This window comes from Papio anubis, chromosome 4 (genome assembly GCF_008728515.1).
Source record: "Papio anubis isolate 15944 chromosome 4, Panubis1.0, whole genome shotgun sequence".
Taxonomy (NCBI): domain Eukaryota; kingdom Metazoa; phylum Chordata; class Mammalia; order Primates; family Cercopithecidae; genus Papio; species Papio anubis.
In genome coordinates, this window is record NC_044979.1 from 119,635,953 (window position 1) to 119,660,775 (window position 24,823).

Consider the following 24,823-nt stretch of genomic DNA (forward strand, 5'->3'; position numbering starts at 1 on the left):
TTATCATTCAGGAAATAAAAAGAAACTAAAACTATATTATCTGTATACTTTAGCTTACTTAAAAATTACTGAAATGCCATGACATTTTTATTTTATTTTATTTTTAGTTGGATGCCTGTTAGATATGATAGTTTAGTCAAGTCAGTATAGGAGAGAACCTAAAACCTTAGAGATAATATAGGAGAGCAAATGAGATTAAGAAACTCATGTTGAGAGTTTCACCATCTAGTGAAACTCACTGACATGACAGTGAATCCACACCCTTGCCTATAGGATGCTTCCAGAAATCACCCTATAATCATGTGTCAGTGAACTTAGGAATGTTCTTATCAGGCATTTTCTGTGTATACTTGCATAATAATTGTCTTTAAAGTTATTGGGAATAAATGTGGGAGGTAATGCAAAAATTCATGCAAGTCCACTATTAGTGATTTCCCTGGAGATGTTGAAATAGAGGGAAATTTCATAGTATGAATTTGGCAATGTAGCTTTAATACATCTCATCTAGAAGGTGGCCAGATTCTATAGAAAAGAAGTGTGTTTACTCATGCTTTCACTGCATAATGAAAGATATCTCATAATATTATTCATCTCCCCTTTCTGTTTTTTTTCCAACTTTTATTTTTAGATTCAGAAGGGTATATGTGCAGGTTTGATACCCGGGTATACTGTGTGATGCTGAACTTTGTGGTACAAATGATCTCATAGTGAACTTATGAACTCTGAGCATAGTACCCAACAGTTTGTTTTTCCCCTTCCCTTTCCCTGAGTCACTGCATTCCCTTCCTGCTCCAGCAGTCCCCAGTGTCTGTGGGTGCCAACTTTATGTCTCTAAGTTCCCAATGTCTAGCTACTGCTTACAAGTGAGAACATGCAGTATTCTGTAAACTTCTTGCTTACTGTAACCAATAAGAAGTGGAAAATAGGCCAGGTGCGGTGGCTCATGCCTGTAATCCCAGCACTTCGGGAGGCTGAGGCAGGCGGATCACGAGGTCAGGAGATTGAGACCATCCTGGCTAACATGGTGAAACCCCGTCTGTACTAAAAATACAAAAAATTAGCTAGGCGTGGTGGTAGGCACCTGTAGTCCCAGCTACTCGGGAGGCTGAGGCAGCAGAATGGTGTGAACCCAGGAGGCAGAGCTTGCAGTGAGTCGAGATCGCGCCACTGCACTCCAGCCTGGGTGACAGAGCAAGACTCTGTCTCAAAAAAAAAAAAAGAAATGGAAAATGTGGGAATTCCAATATTCTTCCATACTCATATAAATCCAAATTCTGGTTTAAACTTCATTTTCTCATGGTGAGCCCCTTTCCTGATGGCTGCAGGCATGTAAAGCTCTCAGAAACATCAGATGTGAAAAATCTCCCAAGTGAAGAGGAGACACAGCTCAGTGAAGCCCATGGACATATTAAGCAAATATTTTCAGAGATTGTTTATATGTGCCATTTCTTACCATTCAAGAAATGAAAGGGTCTATGATTGATGAGCTTAGACAGCAGGAGCCCAGCTTACAGCACTGATTCAGGATAATTTGACTATTTTACTCAAGTAAAAAACAAACACCAAACAAAAGCTAAGAATTACTCTTCAATGAATGACTTTAGTTCTGTATGTAGAGAAAAGTTTTCAATTTGTAATGCCCACAATGTAGGTAATAATGACAAAAATGTGCCAGAGGGCTAGAGTCCTGCATGTTGGTTGGGGAACAGCAACAGCTGAGGTCTATTAGAGGCCAGATCATAGAAGCACTGGAATGAGAAGCGAAGAGTTGAAATGTTGCCCCCAGTGCTATAGGGCATCATGCAAGGACTTAACCTGAGCACTGATGTGATGACAGTTCATCTTAGAAAACTCAATCTGTCAGTTGTGCAGAGGATGAATGGAAAAAAGAAGGCTAGTGGTAATAATCCCTGATAGATGGAGAGATAGCAGAGCTTTAAAAGATGAAGAAAAGGTGACAGTTAGGACTCATTCTATTGCAGGGGCCTATGTGTAAGGGAAGGGAAAAAGTCAATGAAGATTTCTGGATTTCGCCATGGAATTGGCTGGATGATGATTCATGAAGGCTGGCAGCACAGGAGGAGACTCGGGGCAGGTTTTGCTGTAGGAGACGATGGCAACAGGAAGATGAATGTGTGGTGTTTCACCTAAGGTGTGTTGGGACCATAACATGGAAAGGTCTACTCAGACAAGAATCGCACACTCAGAGTGGACGTCACGGATACTGGTAGAGAATATCTCTACATCAATCTATATGATGACTGGCTGAGTCCCTCGAGGGCATCGATTCTATCCTTTCAGCCTTTAAAGCAATTTAAAACACTGCAGTATTTACATTTGGAAATCTCCTTAAGTTACTAAACTTTCCATTTTCACAGTTCTAGGTAAGCCAAGCCAGGTCTGTCAGAACGATCGGCTTTGCCCCGGCAGAGTTAGCTAACTATAGATATGATAGCTTCTAAAATATTATCCTATAAATACTTCCCTGGGAAATATTGATACTGCATTACTCAATTAATTGTATATCCATTGCTGAATATAAATTTCTGCTTTTTAATGGGTCATAACAGAATGATAATGAATAATCATCAGAATATCAATATCATTGATATTGAATATTATTCAATATCAATGATAATGAATAATATCATCAGAATAATAATGGTAGCACACAGAAGCCCTAGAATGGGAATGCAGCATGGAAGAGCGTGAGAGCTCTGGTCTTTGATTGAGACTCCCCGGTTAGGGTCAATGGATCTGGCACGCAGCAGCCACATTACCTTGGGCAAGTCACTTTTTTTTTTTTTGAGCCGGTGTTTGGCTCTTCTTGCCCAGGCTGGAGTGCAATGGCACGATCTCAGTTCACTGCAACCTCTGCCCCCCGGGTTCAAGCCATTCTCCTGCCTCAGCCTCCTGAGTAACTGGGATTACAGATGCCTGCCACTACGCCCAACTAATTTTTTGTATTTTTAGTTTCACCATGTTGGCCAGGCTAGTCTCAAACTCCTAACCTCAGGTGATCTGCCCACCTCGACCTCCCAAAGTGCTGGGATTACAGGCAGCAGCCACCATGCCCAGCCCGCAAGTCACTTTTGTCCTCATTTTTGGGCTTCACTTTTTCAAAAGGAAGTTATTTCCGAATGTTCTCACTTATAAATGGGAACTGAACGATGAGAACACATGAACACATGGGCAGGAACACCACACACTGGGCCTGTCAGTGGGGGTGGGGGAAGGGAGAGCATCAGGAAGAATAGCTAATGGAGCCTGGGTTTAATACCGAGGTGATGGGTTGATCTGTTCAGCAAACCACTGTGGCACACGTTTACCTATGTAACAAACCTGCATATCCTGCACACGTACCCTGGAACTTAAAAGTCGAAGAAAAAAATAAAGGTGATATATGATTTAAGTATACAATCTCTAAGACTCTATCCATCTGTTAAGCATCTACAGTTTCTATAGAAACTTAGATTTTTCACATACCATCTATAATTTCAACAACGCTTGTGATTATTACTATCAATATATTAGTGAGATAGCAAACCCGTGACATTTACTAGTTCAACTGTAAAAAAGACTGAAATGTAGAATGGTGAAGGAATATATCTGAGAGAGAGAGGCAGGCAAGGTGTCTGTGTGAAACTGGTCAGATGCTAACAAAATGCAGAATATCTGTGGCCAAGAGGACTTCCTACCCAAAGTCAGTCTTCAAATACAGAAATTCCTAACTTTAAAATACCAGCCCTTGGCGATACCTCAGAAACAAATTATAATTCCTAATAAAAGACCTTGACATTGCAACAAAATTAAACCCAAGAGCACTTCCCAGTGCAAAACAGACATCAGAGGGACAGGGTAAGTTTCCCCTGTCTTTATGGCCACAGATATAGAACCTTGTGATGTGGGAGTGGCAAACAGAACAGCTATGCAGGAAACAGACATCAGAGGGACAGGGTAAGTTTCCCCTGTCTTTATGGCCACAGATATAGAACCTTGTGATGTGGGAGTGGCAAACAGAACAGCTATGCAGGAAGGAAGAGCGAGTGAGTAAGTGAGTGTGAGTACGTGTGCACACCCACACGTTTCTCATCTTACATATTCATCACTGGAGAGTTTTTACTAATGAGTCTTTGACACCTGCCCCTGTGGATATTTTGTTCTAAATGCCTCCTTGGTACAGTCATGATAAAAGATGGCTCCAGTCCGTGGAAATTATCCATGTTGTCTTGCTTTCTAAAAAGTATTTCAGGCAGCTTCAAAAATAAACATTGCTTTTTTTGGATGATATCACATTGCTTCTTTAGAGATAACTATCCCAAGTATCTAAGCAAGTCAATAGAGCCCACCAGACTTACTAAGATATGAATCCACCCCATTTCCAATAACTTTCTATCGCTCCATGTGGTGCAAAGAGTCACCCCCCAAGACTGTTGCTGCAACCTGCACATCACCACTTCCTCTGTGGTAAATATGGAAAGAAATTTAATGGACTAAAACAATAACGACAACGAACACAGGTCTTTACCTGCGCTTCTGTAATCTGGTCTCTTAACAGCTCTCCACTGTTGCTGTTCCCAGACCTACATGCAGGGCTCCAGCCCTGTGGGACATTTTTAACATCTGCAGAACAACATAAAGTTCTCCCTCACTTCTACGTCTTTGCACATGGCTCTTCCTGTGCTTGGAGTGTCATCTCCAAGCTTCCAAATTTGGCCGTGGCCTGACAGTGCTGAGCTCAAGGCTTATCACTGTAGAAAGCCTTGTGGGCTAAGACAGATGGCTCTCTCCTTTTCTCTTTATTACACTGTTATTATTATTGCCATACTTATTTCCTGCATGAAACTGTGAGTACCACAGAGACGTTTTCGTCACAGTATCCACTGTGCCTAAAGAGCAAAGAACAGATAATGCCTAAGTCCCTGAGCTCCACATTGGTTGAATTAACTCATAATTTCCTGATATAGGAATGCATACATTTTCTCTTCTTTATACATATGTAAATTTCCCTAGCCTCATTTGACAGCCAGAGAAGCAGGTTCCTAATCACTCTGACACCTTGGCAGTTTAGCCTAGATGAGGTAAAATATTATGATACAAATATCTGATTGTTTTTCTTTGCAGGAATAATTAGCAGTTTGACAGATTGCGAATGTGAATTATTCAGTGTGAGGCAATAAATTTCCTACCTGCAGAATTTAACTCTAACTTGCAGTGAGCAGAAGGTCTCTGTCAAATTGTGGATGTCTTTGAAAAGGTTGGCTTGTTATTTGCAAAGTGTTTTAAAAGAATAGCAAGCTGTAAAGAGGGGCTTATGACAGGAATAGGTGGATTTTAAAAGGGTCATCGCCAGGATGTAAGAATCCTCTGTGGGATGTAATATTAAGACACAAAAAAGTGTGAACCTATCATAATATAATATCTGATTAGGTTATAAATTCCACATCTGACTAGTATCACTTGCGACTATTGACAAGTTACTTATCCTCTTTAATCCTCTATTTATTAATATTGAAATTGGCATAATAGTGCTATTTGTGTTGTAGAATTGTTGCTGAGAGGGTCAAACAGTGAATGTGTGTGTGGCCTGAGCACAGAGCCTCGCCGGGATCCCTGACCATTATTAGTTCAGTGCTATTACTTGTGAACCTCCCGAGGGCAAAGGTTTGAAAATGTGGGTTTTATTATTGGGTATGGTAAGGTCAACAGATATGAGAGGATCGCCATTGATCAAAGAGAGTTGGTTATACTCAGAGATCCCAAGAGAAGATGGTGTTCTATTGAGGAGCACACAGGGGCACGCTGGCCTGAGTCAGGAGGCAGCAGAAACTGAAGGGAAATATAAGCAAAAGCCCTCATGGTGGCTTCCACGGGAAGAAGGGGCGAGGCAGGCTTAGGATTGGCTACTTGGAGTGATTACAGCAGGCTGTGGGCACAGGAACTGCCTCTTGTGTCTGGAACCTGGCCCTGATGATCAGGAGAGGTGGACAGTGGCTCTTGTGAAAGCCCCGCAGAGGAGGTCATGCGGATGTGAGCTCTGATTGGGTAATCAACATGAAAAGTGCACTCACAGGTGAGTGGTTTACTATCATCTGGAATGGGTTAGCCCTGGAAGGGGCAGTCCCTCCCACATCAGCAAGGCCCAATGTCAAAGCATTAGAATGCAGAAAATGAGACAGGGCTAGCACAGCGTGTTGCTTCCACAGCAACATGGGTGAGGAGTGGGGGCTTCTCTAGGTCTCAGTCGCTAATTAGATCTCTCTCAGGGAGAAATGTAACGGGAGTCAGCTTTGTGTGTGGGATGCTCTGTCTACCCAGTGGGGGCTGGGGAGGCTGCAAGGTAAGGGCCCAGACTTTGAGTGATGCATGAGTTTTGCACTTGTGCTGTAAATGCCTTGGGGAGCAGTCTGTGGTGCAGCACTAGCTGTCCGGAGAGTGTCACCCTACCACCTCCGCTCAGAGCCTCCCACAGCAGGGTCTTTCCAGGATCTTCTCTCTCCTGTGAGGCAGCTCCAAATGTCCTGTTCTCCACTGACAAGAGGAAGCAGGAGACACCCTGCAGTGTGTGGGAGCTGGGCATGGCTCTGGACCAGCTGTCCATCCCAGGACACATGGGATCCTCTGTTTCCAACCCACCTGCCCAGGGTCGGCTGTGGGCCATGGGAACTGTCGCTCAGTGAGCCCAGAAATGGTGTGTCTCCCGTAGCTGTGCTCTGCTCTCTCATTTCCTGGTTTATCACCCAGCTCCTCTTTAGCTGCTCTCAGGAGCTATCTTTTCCCTTTCTCCACTTGTAAAATCTTGTCAAAAATATGTGCATCTATAAATCATTGACTGTTGTTTCTCACCTCCTTGGACCTTATATGTTCAAAGGCAAACACATTTTTGTGTTTTGTAGGAATCATTTCTCTCACATGTTAATGTTATAAGTGGATATTTTGGTAACTGTTCTTCAGCCCTTAAATTATTTTTTATGCCACAGATCAAATACACTTTTATAGTATAGTCAATAAAATGATTACACTGTGTCTAATTCAGTAGACCAGAAAGGAATCTAGACAGAAAACACCTCTAATAATATTTTCAGAATTTCCTAGTCTCCATATCTCTTATATGATAACACAAAAAGTTATCTAAACTGTGGAAAATGTGTGTTTATTATATCTGATCAATATAGTAGCCAATTGTCTCTATTTCTCTTTAGGTCCTGCTTGCTTCATATATGACAAATATGTTGGCACGCTTGCCTCGCATTTCTTGTCCTACTGTATTGTATTTCTTATTTCTCAGAGTTTGACTTTACATCAGCAGTTCATACTCTACAGTCCCAGGGAGACCCCTCTGGATCCCATGAAGCCTCGGCTGTGGGGGAAACCAATACAGTCACCTTCTCTTGATCACACAATGCTTTTGTCTTTTATGAATGAATTTCCCTGAGGAAAGAGAGAGAAAGTAAGTGCTACCTTTGATGAACTGGCTGGGGGGAGCACTGGAAATTAGATGGCTAAGAAGGGAGTTTAGATTTGCTGTGTTCCTGCCACTGCTCCTGAGGGCTCAAAAGCAATCGGCCCTGCTGGGAGCAGACTATCAGGAAGGCTCCTCGCGGGTCTCTGGATGGGGTTGGGATCTCCCTTCTGAAGTGCATCTTTCTGCAGCCCACTGGCATATGCACCCCTGCTCCACGCCACATTTCAGCTCTTCTCTACACACACACGCTGCCTCTCCTCTCCTTGTTTCACAAATATAAATGTTCCAACCAAGACTCAGACTAAGAACATGCATCATTAGATTGGGTCTAATGCTAGGTGCTTGTTTCACCGTTTGGTAGCACCGTATTTATTTCAGGGAGATTTTGGATGTCAGCAGAAGCCTGAAGAATGGGCAACCAGCCTGTCACTTATTCTGCTGAGAGTTTGGCTTAATCAAAGTGGCTACTATTCTAACCAAGTCTTAGGGTAGCATCACTTCTCAGATTCTAACCTACGAGGCCAGTGAAGCCTCATGTAGTGGGATTGAGAGGACCCTGGAGAGACTGAGCACAGTACCATAGCACAGGTACAAAAAGATTCAGTGCAGTAGTACAGCATGGTGCACAGGAAGACTAAGCACAGTACCACAGCAGGGTGTGGAGGAAAACTGAGCACAGTGCCACTGCATGGTGCACAGGAAGACTGAGCACAGTATCCTAGCACAGTTGCAGGAAGACTAAGCACAGTACCACAACATGTTGCTATAGAAAGACCAAGCCTAGTACATAGCATGGTGCTGCAGGAAAACAGAGCACAGTGCTGTAATGCAGTATTCAGGAAGACTGAGCATAGTACCACAACACAGTGGTTAGGTAGGGTCTGTCATCAATGAAGGTTTGACTATAGTAACCTTTCCACTTCATGCCACATACCAGGGATCTAGAATTACATCATCATCTAGGAATTTGTCCTTTATTTTAAGTCACATTGTTTAACACACCTGCCATCTGCCAGTTCCCTTGGTGAGTCCAAGATGAACAAAACTGGCCAGTGCAATGACATAGCTTCACATCCAGTGTCAGAGGCCTCCTGTCTTCCTGTGGCATCCTTATAAGCCAAGTACTCCTGGAACTATGGAAAGAATGGCAGCTTAAGCATAAGGAAATGGACAGGGGCTCTGCAGGAGGTCCTGAGAGAGGAGAGGAGCATTTGCTTACGGGTGCGTGCATGAACTCACACAGATGCCCACACACAGCAGCCTCATCAGTTTTTACTAGGCCAGACCATGTCTAATTTCATATTACCTAAACAATCAACTGTTTGTGATTAGGAGATGTAATGCCATCTTCTGGAAAAAAGCCAGCGTCAGACAACTTGTGTTCATGTATCAGTCTCCAGTGTCTGACCTGTGTGACTTTCCCCAAATTACTTCACACTGCATAACTCTCAGTTACATCATGGCTACGGTGACCTCTGTGTATTTACTCAGCAACCACGTACCGCCATTACGCTTGGTCAAGCACTGTGCTGGCCATAGTGGACACCGCACCTCAGGATGGCTCCCTGTGGAGAAGGCTGCATGGAGTGATCATGGCACCAGACTCCATTAGCTCCCTGGGGCTGCCATAGCAAATCCCACACCCTGAGTGGCTTTAAAGAATGTCAGTTTACTCGTCCGCAGTTCTGCAGGCCAGAAGTCTAAAGTAGGTCAAGGTCCCACAGAATCAGTTTCTTCTGGAGGTTCCGAGGGCTGCTCCCTTCCATGCCTCTCTCCTGGCTCCCGGTGGCTGCCTGCCACCCTGGGCATCCTGAGCTTTCGAGGCTTCACTTCAGGCTCTGCCTCGGTCTTGATGTGGTCTTCTCTGTGCCTGTGTCTTCTCCTTTCCTGATAACGACACTTGTCATTGGATTTAGGGCCACTTGAGTAATCCAGGATAATCTCATCTCCAGATCCTTCTTAATTACATCTGCAAAAATCCTTTTCCAAATAAGGCCTCATTTGTGGGTTCTCAGTGGACAGACATTCTGGGGGCCACCATTCAACTCACTCTGGTGCTAAGCACCAGAGCCTGGCTCATAGCAGACAGACACTTAAGGAGGTCTGCCCACAGGAAAGGGGACAGTTACTTAGCACAATGTTATATTGAAAGTGCTCCAGCGGCTCTGACAGTGCCACGTCACAGTGTGTGAGTGAACAGAGTCCAGGCTCTGGGACCAACTCTGAAATAAAAAGTCTGCTACAGGCCGGGTGTGGTGGCTCATGCCTGTAATCCCAGCACTTTGGGAGGCCGAGGAGGGTGGATCACGAGGTCAGGAGATTGAGACCACCCTGGCCAACATGGTGAAACCCTGTCTCTACTAAAAATACAAAACTTAACTGGGCATGCTGGCACAAACCTGTAGTCCCAGCTACTTGGGAGGCTGAGGCAGGAGAATCACTTGAACCCAGGAGGCAGAGTTTGCAGAGAGCTGAGATCATGCCATTGCACTCCAGCCTGGGTTGGGTGACAGAGCAAGACTCTCTCTCAAAAAAAAAAAAGTCTGCTACAAAATGGCCAGACCCCACAGAGCATTCATACCCACAACACTGGATCTCTAAAGCCCAATGGGCTCCTTCCCACTCCTGTTCTAAGGACTGTTAGGCAGTGAAGATGGCATCTTCATCCCCTGTAGATCACTGCTGTCAGCCTAGGGTCCGGATTTAATCCAGATTAAACCAAGAACTATATTGAGCAGTCGGATGCTGGGAGCCCGACAGAGGCCAGCAGGCACCAGCACCACCTGTGTCTGCTTTCTGAAGAGTCGGTCATCAGGCCAGCACTGGTCTCTCTGCCCTGTGACCACTGCCTTATCTTAGACCCTCACTAAGATGGCCTGAGTTGAAAGTCCAGCCTCAAAAGCTCTTCCTTTTCCAGATGCGTGACTCTGGAGCATCAGAGGGTCATGATGGCTCTGTGGCTGTGTTCTTCAAAGACATGCATGCAGATGACATGGCAGGCTCTGGTTCAAAGAAAAGGCCTGCCAGGCATGAGCTGGTGATTGTCCTTGGCCTGTTCACTCATCTCCTTAACAAGATGACCGGTACTGTTTTGCACTTGCTAGAAATCTGATCTGTGCATGGCCCAACCCTTTAGGGAGATAATTTCTTTCCATCTTTAGGCTAACCTTTATAATTATCCTAAAATTGGGGGGAAGAAGGGCTGAAGATCATACCTGGGGACAATGCTCTTTAGTGGTTTTTCCTGTTTCTGTGGCTTTTTGAGAAGTGATGTTGTGGGAGGAGTGAGGGGCGGGTGCAGGGTCATGTCTCACCTCCTCTCTTCAGAAAGAACCCTATCACCTTGGTGTGACGGATGGGGGACGGGCCTTGCTCCCACAGACCAATATCTGTGGGATTTAAGTGACTCTGTCTTAATCAACTTCTTCCAAATCCTGGTTCCTCCCTCTGCTGTCAAACTCCCAGATGTGAGGAACATTTGGCCATGACTTGGACTGCGTCTCCATCTAGTGCCTGGCTCCTTGAACTACAGTTGGAGGTGGAAACCCGCTTCTGTAAAGCCAGGGCACTCTGTGAACTTGGGTAGCTACCAGAATGAGTGCAGAAGTTAGGCCTCCAAACAAATCCAGTCCTTTATCACCACAGATCTACTCCAGTCCAGAGCCCTTTCCTCTTCCTCACCCCACACATTAAAAACAACAGCCGCACCAAGGACAAAAGCAGAGGCCACAGGAAGGCAGCGTGCCCAGCTTTGGCTGCAGGCTGAAGGCAGGCTCCCAGGCTATGGGGCAGGGCTGCGGGCTCCAAACAGGAGGGGTCACTGGGGTGGACTTGGTTTTGCTCTGGATCCCAGGTTGAAGTTGCAGGCTCTTGCTGCCGTGTGGAGTGTGCATGTTCTGCATGGCAGACCCTATCAGGGATGACTGTAGCCTCGTTTAACCTGTGGCCGGTCCCCAGCACCTGCCTATGGGGGCACCTCCTGTCCCTCCCCAGGCCTAGGAAGTCACACCTGAAATCTGGACTGGCCTTCAGCCTCAAGAGATGCTGGCAGCCAGCCTATCTGCTCTGTGCCAGGAGCTCTGCTGGGCATCGGGGCCTATTAGGGACCCAAACCCCATCTCTGCCCTCCCGTGTCTTACAGTTCGAAAGACAGAGTGGGATAAGATAGGTCTTAAGTTTTTTTTTTTTTTTTTTTTTAATCATAGTAGACTATAAGCCCTATAATGAGATTAAATGAGAGAATTTACATAAAGTATGTTTACAAACATTTGTTTTTCTACTTGTCATTTATTACTGCATCCTTAGCATGAACCACACATTGTGCTAAACGCTCTAGATACATTGGTGCATGTGTCACAACACCTGGACAGGATGGCTGTTATCAACCATATTTTTAGATTAGAATTACGAAGCTCAAAAAGGTTAAGTAACTTGCCCAATGCCGTGCACCCTAGTCCAGGTTAGAGGGCTTGACAAATATGGCTTTTGGTTATAAGAGGAGTGCCAAGCTTCCTGAAAATGCAAACTGAAGCATTAGCCTGCCTCTTTGAGAGGGATGAGGAGTTCTTGGCTTTTATATTTGAAAATAGAAAAATAAATATTTTCCTTGGTACAGCTGTGAAGATAGAAATAAATGAGATTGTGCATGTGAAAGGCTTGCTCACATTAGAGTCTTAATAGTTAATGCAATTATCATATTTCTTAGTTCCCAAAAGGCAAATCTTTTTTTCATGTCTCTGAAAATGGGATATGTTTTGCAATCAATGGTTGAGGAGAACACTGGGTCATAGTTTATGGGCAGTGTAGTCTCTTTCTTAGTGAAGTTTCATGATCTTCCTTATGATCACTGACAGCTTTGACTCAATTCACTACCAGGTTGCCTGGCATTAGGTGGTACATTTACATGACAGGGACCTCGTCAGCATCTCTGGGTGGGAGTTTAACATCCAGGGAGTAGGCTTTAAGGACTCTCAGCCCAGCTGGGAGGAGGAAGCCTTGGGTATTTCCCAGGTGAAAGAGGACAGATGTCGTGGAGAGAGGTAAGGAAGTCTCAGCGAGGACAGGTTCCAGGGACAGAGAGGAGGAGGAGACCTAGAGACCTGCCAAGCATTAACTAGGTAGCATCCCTTTAAGTCAGGACAGGTTTCTTGATCTGTGCTGCAGGAGAATGTGGCAGTTCTCCAAAATAATTTCTGGGGGCCTTGTGGTGGCAGATGGTGAGTAGTGTGAATTAGGCAAAAATGAGTCCCCTGAGGGGCCAGCTCAGTGCTTGGCCTCCAGGGTCCCTGCCTCCCCAGCAGCCAGCCCAGCCCTCCCAGCTGCCCTCACCAACCAGGGGTCGGTGGCTGATGGTGCACATTAATTCCCAGAGCACCTGGCTCCCCGTGATTCCCAGGGATTTGGTGAGAGGGACAGAGTGAAGTGGGGAAGAGAAGGAAGAAAACTGATGTTTCCTTCAGACCCACTGAGACACTAAGCCCCACAGTTTGCTGCTGTGAGGAAGGGTTTCCTTCAGTTATTTCTGCAACCTTTTGAGAAATGCTTAAACCCTGCTTAGTTCAGGTGTACAAGGCTGCCTTTCAGGGCTGGTGTCCCCTTCTGTCCCCAGAAACGCCACCCTGCCTGGAGGCAATGCATAAGACCATACAAATAAAGACAGGTGATAAGGTTAGGATGTGTGTCCAAACTGGGAATCTCATGTTGAAATGTGATCCCTTTTTTTTTTTTTTTTTTTTTAAAATTTATTTATTATTATTATACTGTAAGTTGTAGGGTACATGTGCATAACGTGCAGGTTTGTTACATATGTATACTTGTGCCTTGTTGGTGTGCTGCACCCATCAACTCGTCATTTTACATCAGGTATAACTCCAATGCAATCCCTCCCCCTCCCCCCTCCCCATGATAGGCCCCGGTGTGTGATGTTCCCCTTCCAGTCCAAGTGATCTCATTGTTCAGTTCCCACCTATGGTGAGAACATCTCTGGGTGTTTTGGTTTCTGTTCTTGTGTTAAGTTTACTTTAAGAATGATGGTTGCTTCATCCATGTCCTACAAAGGACACAAACTCATCCTTTTTATGGCTGCGCAGTATTCCATGGTGTATGTATTGCCACATTTTCTTAATCCAGTCTGTCACTGATGGACATTTGGGTTGATTCAAGTCTTTGCTATTGTGAATAGTGCTGCAATAAACATACGTGTGCATATTGTTGGAGGTGGGACCTAGTGGGAGGTGTTCCGGTCATGGGGGCGGATCCCCATGAATGGCTTGGTGCTCTCCCCTTGGTAATGAGTGGGTTCTCAGTCTATTATCTCAAGTGAAATATGGTTGCTTAGAGAGTCTGGCACCTCCCTTTTCTCTCTTGCTCCCTCTTTCAACATGTGATATGCTGGTTCCCCCTTCTCCTTCTGCCACGATTATGAGCTTCCTGAGGTTCACAAGAAAAAGATGTTGGCACCATGCTTCTTGTACAGGCTGCAGGCCATGAGCCAAATATACTTATTTTCTTTAAAAATTACCCTTTATAACAACACAAAATGGAATAATACAGCAGGATTTCCATTTCCCCCACCAGCTTTATTGAAGTATAATTGGTATATAAAAAACTGCACACAATTAGTGTATACAATTTGGGAGTCTGGACATAAGTATACACTCATATTACCATCACCACAGTCCAAGTAACTAATATATCCATCACCTCCAAAAGTTATCTGATGTCCCTTTGGTTTTATTTGTTTTGTTTTGTTTGTTTTGTGTTGTTGTGGTAAGAACACGTAACATGTTATCTACCTTCTTAACAAATTTTCAGGTGCTCAATATCATATTGTTAACTATGTGCATTGTATCGTGCTGCAGATCTCTAGAACTTATCTTGCATAACTGAAACTTTATACCCATTCAACAACTTTCATTTGCCCCTGCCCCCAACCCCTGGCAACCACCATTCTCCTCTCTGGTTCAGCTCTGGTTCTATGAGTTTGACTCCTCTAGAGACTTCATATAAATGGAATCATGCAGTATTTGTTCTTCTGTGACTGGCTTTTTCCACTAAGCATAATGTCCTCAAGGTTCCTCTGTGTTTTCACAAATGGCAGGATTTCCTTCTTTTTTAAGACCGAATATTCCAACGTAGGCATATAGCACATTTTCTTCATTCATTCATCTGTCCAGGGGCACTTGAGTTGTTTCCGTATCTTACCTATTGTGAATAGTGCTGCAATTAATATGGGAGTGTAGATATCTTCAAAGAAGACATACAGATAGCCAACAGGTAGAAGAAAAAGTGTTCAACATTGCTAATCATCAGGGAAACGCAAATTAAAACCTCCATGATACATTACCTCATAATTGTCAAAATGGCTGTTAACAAAAATCAAAAGTAAACAAGTATTGGTGAGGATATGGGGAAATTAGAACCCTTGTGACTCTTGGTGGAAATGCAAAATGGTGTAGTCCTTGTCAAAAACAGTATGGAGATTTCTCAACAAGTTAAAAACAGAGCCACCATACAATTCTGCAGTCTCACTTCTGGGTATAAATCCATAAAAAGTGAAGCAGGGCTTCCATTTCCTTACCTTCTTTGCCTATGATTTTCAATCGTGGGTCTGAAAAAGGTGGTGAGGGCATCTGAGCTAAGTTTGGTGTTTCCACAGGTCTACTGATGATGATACATCAGAGATGAGACCACACAGGCTTCCCCAGAACATCACCCTGATTTCTTTTTCTTAGGCTTGTGGAGCTCCCCTGTAACCTCGTGTCAATGAAAGCCATACATAAGAAAGGGAACACAATGCGAGATTATGCATTTACCTTCAGTTTTGTTACTTATGTAGATAGTTTTTAAATGTTACTTATTTTTTTTTGTTTATAAAATTCATACAAATGGAATCCCATTGTGGAAATTATTTAAAACCTTACCTTGTTTCCTTAGTATTCTCTTCCAGAGATTCATCCACACTGACAAAGGTTGAAGGTATATTTATTTCATGGCCCCACAGAGTTTATCAGAATATGTCAGGATATATTCAACCATTGTGCTTGCTAGACATTGGTGTTGCTATCTGATGGTTTTTAGCAACTGCAGGTGCTACTAGTGACACATCTTGTTCTACATTGTGGCCCATATGGGCACATACTTATTTAGGAAGCATTAGGAATCATACCTTAGAGGAGAATTTCACTCATGGGGCGTGTGTGTCTTCAGCGTTACTCAGCAACACCAAAATTATAATACCTTTAGGAGTTTTTAAAATCTTCTTTAAGGGTTTTATATATTGCAGATATCTTGAGTTACCATTTGGGGGGTTCTTCTTTTCAATTCCTTTGTGGTATCTTTTGATGGAATTAAAGTCTCTAAATTATCTTTTATGGTTTTTCATTTTAAGTCTGGTTTTTAAAATCTTATCCTCCTTAAGGTAACAAGGCTGTTCTCATATATATCCTCCTTAAAGTTTGGAATTCTTTAAATTTTGCTTATTGCATTTAAACTTTAATGGAGATGAGATTGATTTTTGTGTGTGGTGTGAGGTGGGAAATCTAATTTTTTCCTTGTTGTACTTCATGTGGATAACCACTTATCTCAGCCTCAACAATGGGACCGTCAGTACAGCCTCTGTCATGTGGCTACTTTTACATATGTGTGCGTTGACGTCTGGGCTTTCCATTCTGTTACACAGGTGTATTTGCCTATTGCATTCAAATACTCTGCTTTCTTAAGTGCTATAGATTTATACTATGTGTTGCCAATCTGTGGGCGAGTCAGTTTTCCTCAGAATGATCTTGACTGTTTTCTCCATCTATTTCTCCCTACAGATGTACTTGATGTGTCTTAGAGCGCACATGCGTGCGCCTGCGTGCGCGCGCGCACACACACACACTCTGTTGAGGTTTTAATCACAATTGCATTGACGTATGAATCAACACAGGGAAAATTAAGAACTTTGCCTAAAGGAGTTTTTCTATCTAGATACAAATAAATAAACATTATTTATATAATATTCACTTGTATATAAATATACGCTTATATTTATATACATGTATGTCCATTTAATTAGGTACTCTTTAAGGGCTTCTTTAAAGTTTCATAATTTTATCCATAGTTTTTTGCCACTTTTGTTATTTTCTTAAGTTTTTTAAAATTGTGTTAAAAAATGACAAAAATTGCCATTTTAATATATTTTAACTGTTCAATCCAGTGGCATTGTACATTCATGAGGTTGTGCAGTCATCACCACTATTTCCAAAACTTTTTCATCATTCCAAACTGAAACCCTCTGTCTGTTAAGTGATACCTCCTCATTCCTCTCTACTTCAGGCTCAGGGTAAATTTGAATCTAATTTATGTCTCTAAAAATTTACTTATTCTAGTTATTTCACATGAGTAGACTCTTTCAATATTTGTCCTTTTGTGTCTGGCTTATTTCACTTAATCCATTGCTGGTGGAAATGTAAAACTGTGCAGTCACCATGATAAAGGGTGATGGGTCCTCAAAACGTTAAAACAGAGTTACTTTCTTAGTTCACTAGAGCTACCATTTAAAATACCACGGACTGGGTTGCTTAAATAATAGAAATGTATTTTCTCATGGTTCTGAAGTCAGAAAGTCCAAGGTCAAGGTAGCATGGATTAGTGCTTCATTCCTTTCTGTGGCTGAGTAATACTCTATTGTATGTATATACTGTGATTTGTTGCTCCATTCATCTGTTGATAGACACTTGGGTTGCTCCTATCTGTGTGGCCACTGTGAATAATGCTGCAGTGAACATTGGCATACAAGTATCTGTTTCAGCCTGGCTTTGAATTCCTTTGACTATTGTATACCTAAGAGTGGAATTGCTAGGGCATATAGTAACTGTTAGGGACAGAATTATTTCCCCCAGAATTTATATGTTGAAGCCCTAACTTTCAATGTTTCTATATTTGTAGATAGAGCCATTAAAGATGTAATTAAGTTAAATTAGGTCATAAGGGTGAGGCCTTAATCTAATAGGGCCGATCTCCCTATAAGAGGAAGAGACACCAAGGATGTGTGCACAGAGAAAAGACCATGTGAGGCCACAGAAGGAAGGTGGCCATCTGCAAGCCAAGGGGAGAGGCCTCAGCAGAAACCAAACCTGCCAACACCTTGACCTTGGACTTTCTGACTTCAGAACCATGAGAAAATACATTTCTATTATTTAAGCAACCCAGTCCATGGTATTTTAAATGGTAGCTCTAGTGAACTAAGAAAGTAACTCTGTTTTAACGTTTTGAGAACCCACCACCCTTTATCATGGTGACTGCACAGCAATGGACAGGTTTTCCATTTATAAGCGTTACAATTTCTCCACGTCCTCGCCAACAGTTGTTATTATTTTTTTTTTTTTTGGCTTTGTTTTTACTACAACCATCTTAGTACATGTAAAATGGAACCATATTGTGGTTTGGATTTGGATTTTCCTAATGAGTAATGACATTGAGCCTTTTTTCATGTGCTTATTGGCCATTATTTTCGGAGAAATGACAGTTCAACTCATTTTATTGAGTAGCTTGTCTTTTTGTTGTTGAGTTTTAACACTTTTTTATATTTTGAATATTATTAAGCCCTTATCAAATATATGACTTGCAACTATTTGCTTCCATTCTGTTTGTTGTCTCTTCACTGTCTTGATAAAATATCCTATTATGCGGGCGAGTTTTTAATTTTAATGAAATCCAGTTCATCTATTTTTTCTTCTGTTGTTCATGTTTTGGTGTCACTTCTAAGAATCTGCTGCCAAATTCTGGGTAAGAAAGATTTAAACCTTTGTTTTCTTTTAAGAGTTTTATGATTTTTAGATATTGTATTTAGGCCACAGGCCAATTTTGAGTTAATTTTTGTATGAGGTAGGGGACCAACTTCATTCTTTTGCACATGGCTTTCTAGTTGTCCCAGCACCATTTCTTGCAAAGGCTAATCTTTTCTTCACTGAATAGACTTGGCACACTTGTCAAAAATCAGTTGGCCACAGATGTCGGGGTTTATTTTTGGACTCTGAATTTTATTCTATTGTTTATATGTCTGTCCTTATGCCAGTACCACACTGTTTTGATTATGGTAACTTGGTGGTAAATTGGGAATTGTGTGTATTTTTACCTTTTAAAAGATTATTATGGTTATCCAGGGACCTGTGCAATTCCATATGAATTTTAGGATAGGATTTTCCATTTCTGTAAAAAATGTTTGTTGGAATTTTGGAAGGGATTGTATTGACTCTGTAGATTGCTTTGGCACGTACTGCCATCCTGACAATATTAAGTCTTCCAAGCCATGAACATGGGATATCTTTTCATTTATTTGTGTTTTCTTTAATTTCTTTAAGCAATGTTTTATAGTTTTTAATGCACAAGTCTTTTTACCTCAATTAAATTTATTACTATTTTATTATTTTAGATACTATCTAGATAGAATTGCTCTCTTAAATTTCTTTTCAGATTATTCATTGCCAGTATATAGAAAAACGGCCATTTCTTGTGCAATCTTGTAACATGCAAGTTTTATGAGTTCAGTTATTAGCCCTAGTATCCTTCTCGTGAATTCTTTGAGGTTTTCTACAGACAGGATCATACTAACTGTGAATAGAGATAGTTTTATTTCTTCCTTTCCAATTTGGTTGCTTTTATTTTCTTTGCCTAGTTGTTCTGGCTAGAACTTCCAATACAATGTTGAATAGCAGTGGTGAAATTGGAAATCCTTGTCTTGTTCCTATTTTAGGGGGAAAACTTTCATTATTTCACCACTGAGTAAAATGTTAGCTGTAGGTTTTCCGTAAAAGACTTTATGATGAGGAGGTTCCCTTCTCTTCCTGCTTTGATGTGTTTTTTTTTCCCCCATTATAATAGAGCATTGGATTTTGTTAAATGCTTTATCTGCATCAATTGAGATGACGATGAGCTGTTTGGTTTTTTTTTTCATTCTTCATTCTGTTAATGTGTTGTATTATGTCCATTAATTTTTGTAGGTTGAATCACCCTTACATTCAAGGAATAAATCCCATTTGGTCATGATGTATAATCCTTTTAATGTGCTGTTGAATTCACTTTGCTACTGTTTCATTGAGGATTTTTTTATCTGTCTCATTAGAGATATTTACCTATACTTTTCTTGTGATATCTTGATCTGGCTTTGGTATCAAGGTAATGCTGGCCTCTTACAGTGAGGTAGGATGTATTCCTTCCTCTTCTATCATATGGAAGAGTTTGAGAAGGATTTGTGCTAATTGTTTGTTACATGTCTGATAAAATTCACCAGTGAAGCCATCTGGTCCTGAACCTTTATTTGCTGAGAGGTTTTGGATTACGGATTCAATAGCTTCACTTGTTATAGGTGTTTTGTTATTTTTCTTCTTTTTGAGTCAGCTTAGGTAGTTTGTGTGTTTCTAGGAATTTGTCCATTTCACCTAGGTTGTCTAATTTGTTGGAGTACATTTGTTCACAGCAATCCTTTACCATCCTTTCTGTTTCTGTGAGTTCCCGCTTGCATTCCTGATTTTAGTCATTTGTATCTTCTCTCTTTTTATCTTTGCCACTCTAGCTAAAGATTTGTCAGTTTTGTTGATCTTCATAAAGCACCAAATTTGGCTTTATTGATTCTCTTTCTTTTTTTTTTTTTTCTTTTTTGAGACAAGATCTCACTCTGTCACCCAGGCTGGAGTGCATGGCATGATCTCGGCTCACTGCAACCTCCACCTCCTGGGCTCAAGCAATCCTCCTGCCTCAGCCTCCCAAGTAGCTGGGACTACAGGTGTGCACCACCATGCCCAGATAAATTTTGTATTTTTTGTAGAGAAGGGGTCTTGCCATGTTGCCTAGTCTGGTCTTTAACTCCTGAGCTCAAGCCATCCGCCCACCTCAGCCTCCCAAACTGCTGAGATTAGAGACGTGAGCCACTGCGCCTGGTCTGCTTTTCTGTTCTCTATTTTGTTTACCCTGTGCTAATCTTTATTATTTTCTTCCTCCTGCTAACCTTGGGTTTAGTGTGCTCTCTTTTTACTCATTCTTTTAGGTGTAAAGTTAGATTATTGATTCGAGATCCTTTTATGTTTTATAATATAAGCATTCATAGCCATAAATTTCCCTTTTAGCACTGTTTTTTCTGTAAATTTTGGCATGTTGTTTTAAAATATTTTTCCTTTACTTTGTTTTAAAATATTTTTCCTTTATTTTTTCAAAAATCATATATTGTTTATTATAATGTGATAAAATTGGAAACCAGACTCCCGTTTTTGTTGTTGTTGTTGCAGGCTATGGTTGTTTGTCTGTTTTGCGACTTTTCTTAACTATTTTTCAGACTGTACTCCTTACCATCGGTGTCACTGAAGTCTCTGTTCCTTAGATATTGTTCAGTTAGCTTTTTCCGAAAGTTTCCTTGAATATGAAGGGAAAGAGAAGAAGACGAGAAAGAAGACAAAGAAGGAAGGAGGAGAAGATAGGAGAACCTCTTGTAGTCTCCGCAGAATGCTTTTGTGCTGGGACCTTCCTTCAGCCCTTAAATGGATTTCCCGGGAGCCTCGGAATCCATCTGGGATGGAAGCTTAAGATCTTCTCAGATTTTTTCTGGTCATGCATCTCACCTTGGGCGTGTGCATGGTGTTCTAGATTCCTCCAAATACATGGGTGCTTTTGAATGCCCGAATATCCCAGGGAAGCTCTTTCTGGGCTCTTCCTCACTCTAGTAGGCCTCTGCATGTCTCAGCAGTTGTCTTTTGGCCTGGGTGGGTGGTGCAGGTTATTGTCTGCCTTACAGTGTTTTCGAGCACCATCTACTGCTTTTCCGTCCCAAATGGCTTCTGAGTTAGGCGAAACAGAGGCCTGCATCTTCTGTTGGTCTTTCAAGTAGCTCCAGACAGTTTCGAACAGACATGCACAATAATTTATGAATGCTGTCTGCTCCCTCCCGAACCCAGGACCAAGTTCCCAGCATGGGAATGAAGACTGCTGCTGAGCAGGGGAGGGTGAAGCAAGGATAAACAAGACTGCCTCAAAGCTTTCCTGCCATTTTTAAGTTGCCTTGTTCGTGATTCAGTGTTTGCTTTGCTGCTGTAAACCTTTGACTATTTTCCACGTTTCTAACGAAGCTGATTCTGACAGTTCCTGCTTGTTTTTCAGTGCTCCTGTGGGGAGAACGGGAGGGTAGAGCTGCCTACTCTCAGTTTGCTGATATTCCTCTGTATTGATTCTTAAAGGTCTTATTTTTTGTAAAGAATTCTAAATGGAATATTTTTCTGTCATGTTTTCTCGCTGAAATTTGCCATGTAGAGATGTGATTGATTTTGTATATTGCTTTTATAAGAATATGCCGGTTCAGGAAAAGGAAGAAGAGAATGTGCAGTTCAGTTGTTAGTGTGGTCCGTGGGGTAGGAGAGAAAGGCAAAAGCTTCTTGAGGAATAGTGATGAAAGAGTTGGTACCTGAAATCTGAGTACCTTGGATCAAGTAATAGATTCTTTCCTATCCATTTTATAATCTTTGATAATTTACTGAAGCACGTAACCCTCAGTTTTCCCAGCTGAAAAATGGGAGTAACATGAGCACTGAATCAGTTAGCTTTGGCTGTACAACCAACAACAAAACGTAGTGGCTTCAAGTAACAATTGTTTTATTTAGCTCTTGTTTCTTAAGTGGCCGAGATGGCTGGGCAGGTGTGGCCTCTGGCGATGTGGTTCCTCATCCTCCCATAAGCTAACTCATTATCCTTCACATAGTGGGCCTAGGACTCCAAAAAGCATCAAGAGAGGGCAAACTCCAATATGCAAGTATTTTTGAGACTCTGTATATCACTGGCTGCAGTCCCATTGTCCAAAGCAAGTCACATGTCAAGTGAGTGAAAGTCACACCTAAGGGCATGCCTTCAGAAGAGCAGACCCAAACACAGGGGTCTATTATGGCAACAAGTCAGCCTCCTGATCCACCCACCTGCACCTTGCAAGATATACCAATGCCATCCCAGCACCCAGAATGCTCATTCTAGTCAACCTCAGTCTCAAAGTCTGGATGTCTCTCTACTTTGGGGAACGTTTCATGTTTCAGTGGAACAATATCCTTAAGATTCTTACAAGCCCACTTGTCCAGTTGAGAGAGTCTACTCCGCACCAGCTTAAATTGCTTAGGTTTAATAAAAGACTTTTACAGCCATACCTTGCTTTTATTATTTTTTCTTTTTTTAAATTTTCTTCCTTCCTTTGAGACTCTTTTGCCGGTGGAGAGATTAGAAATGTGAAACGGTTTCATTCTTCCATCCGGCAAGTCCTGGCTCTTTCATATCACCTCTAAATTCTGCTTCTAAGCCAAACAATTCCTTCTTCGGATTGTTTCTCACTTGCTTATCTATTCAGACACAGCTGGGAGAACCAACAGACCCTTCGCCAGATGTGTTCATTGGGTATGTATTTTTCAAGGTCCTCCGGCTGTCTGCTGTGCCAGGTATCTTGCTATGGCCTAACTTAGCTGGTTGCCACTTTTCCTGTCCTGACTGGCGTTCTTCCCTCATTGCTTTTCTAACCCCTGCCTTATACTCTATCCTGAAACTAATGCCACAGGCTCGCTTAGGGCTCTCCTGTGGTGGTCTCAGGCTTGCGAGCGCAGTAGTGAGCCAGCCCCTGCAGGCAAGCCCTTTGCAAGCCTCTGCTTGCATTACATTTGCTAAGCATCCGTTGATCAAAGCAGGTCACAGGGGCAAGCCCTGAATCTTTTGAGTTCAGGCTTGCCCATGTGACTTGGAAAAGAAGGAAGACAGCCTTCTTCTCGATGGAATGAAATGCAACATCCCATTACAAAGGGTGGTCAGTTTTGACATCTATCACAGGTCCCTCATTTGCAGAATTGTGGTGCATTGCTAGAAGGGGGCAGAAACACTCAAGCATCTGCTTCAGAGGATGATGGTCCACAGCTGGATGGGCTGGAATTCTACACGAAGCGCAGCTTCCTTTTATGGCATTCAGGTTCCTGTATTTGTTGAATTGGATCTACATTTGCTTCCTTTCAAATCAGACAGCCCAAGGCATGCCTGAGGCAGAAACATGCCTGAAATGGCTCCAGTGGAGCAGCAGCGCAGCAAAGCCACCTTTTTCTGAGGACGCACAGACCCAGAAGCCCATCTGTGTCCTCTTCTTGCTAGAAGCAAAATCATAAGTGAAACTTTTAACTACAGCAGGGATAATCCAGGACTGATTACATTATCTTTGCAACCCCTGTTAGAGAGACAGATGGCTCAAGAAATGTAAATAGCCAAATGTCTCCCTGGGGGTCCTGCAGCTATGTGGGGAGCCTCTGGAGAGAACAACACACACAGACTAGCCTGTGAGGAAGGCCTTTCCCTTTCAGTCAACTTCATCTAAAGAGATCGAAACCTTGTCCACATCCCTTAACAATCCCATAGGAATATGATATTGACCAAACTATCACTAAAAATATACTTAAAGATTTTTTCATTCCTGAAGATTGCCAGAAAGGAAGAAGCATGAGAAACCCAGAAAGGCCATCCTTACATTTACATATTCAGTGTCAGCAGCTGCTCCCCAACACAGAGAGGACAGACCTGGAGGATGAAGTAAGGGAAGGAGTACAGATCAACGGAGAGGCGGAGGTGGGCCTCCCAAGCGAAGGAAAATGTTAAGAAAGGATGCACCATACCAAACAGAGTATGTCTCATGTGCTGACATAGTCTTCTTGTTCTGTTAAAAATAAAAGACTGAACAAGTAACTAAAGGCTATATAGAGGACACAGGTGCTGTGTGGTGCTGGAGGCACAGGAGACATCTGAGGCACTTGTCCTTATGAACTCTGGCACCTGCGAGGCCCTGGCTGAAGAGACAGGAGAATTCTGGCCCTAAGGCTCACCTGTCAGTCAGCCATGATCCCACTACATGGCTACAAAAGTAGAAACAGCAGCAGATCTGCTGGTATCTCTTGGGGCTGCCTGCAGCAGCCTTTTATTTAAGGAAAGTTACATTATTTTCTATTTTTTATTTTATTTTTTCAGGTGGAGTCTTGCTCTGTTGCCCCTGCTGGAGTGCAATGGTGCGGTATCGGCTCACTGCAACCTCTACCTCCCAGGTTCAAGCAATTCTCCTGTCTAAGCCTACCAAGTAGCTGGGATTACAGGTGCATACCACTATACCTGACTAATTTTTGTATTTTTAGTAGAGATGGGGTTTCACCATATTGGCCAGGCTGGTTTCAAACTCCCAACCTCAAATGATCCACCCGCCTTGGCCTCCCAAAGTGCTGGGATTACAAGCATAAGCCACTGCGCCCGGCCAAGGAAAATTACATTATAAATGAGGAAAACCCAAGTGAATGATTCATTCACCCTACAATGACTGTATTTTGGTGTTTT

The 24,823-nt window shown here is 42.5% G+C and overlaps 1 protein-coding gene and 1 long non-coding RNA gene across 3 annotated transcripts in view; one reads left to right on the top strand and one right to left on the bottom strand.

Annotated features, from left to right (window-relative positions):
* Nucleotides 1-24,823, top strand: part of VWC2 (von Willebrand factor C domain containing 2) — a 149,328-nt gene that overhangs the window by 68,949 nt on the left and 55,556 nt on the right. The window lies entirely within an intron of this gene.
* LOC108584991 lies at nt 14,023-15,841 on the bottom strand. Its single transcript, XR_001900736.3, has 2 exons — nt 15,045-15,841; nt 14,023-14,668 (listed from the first exon to the last, which is right to left on the bottom strand). It is a non-coding gene; the product is annotated as an uncharacterized LOC108584991 (long non-coding RNA).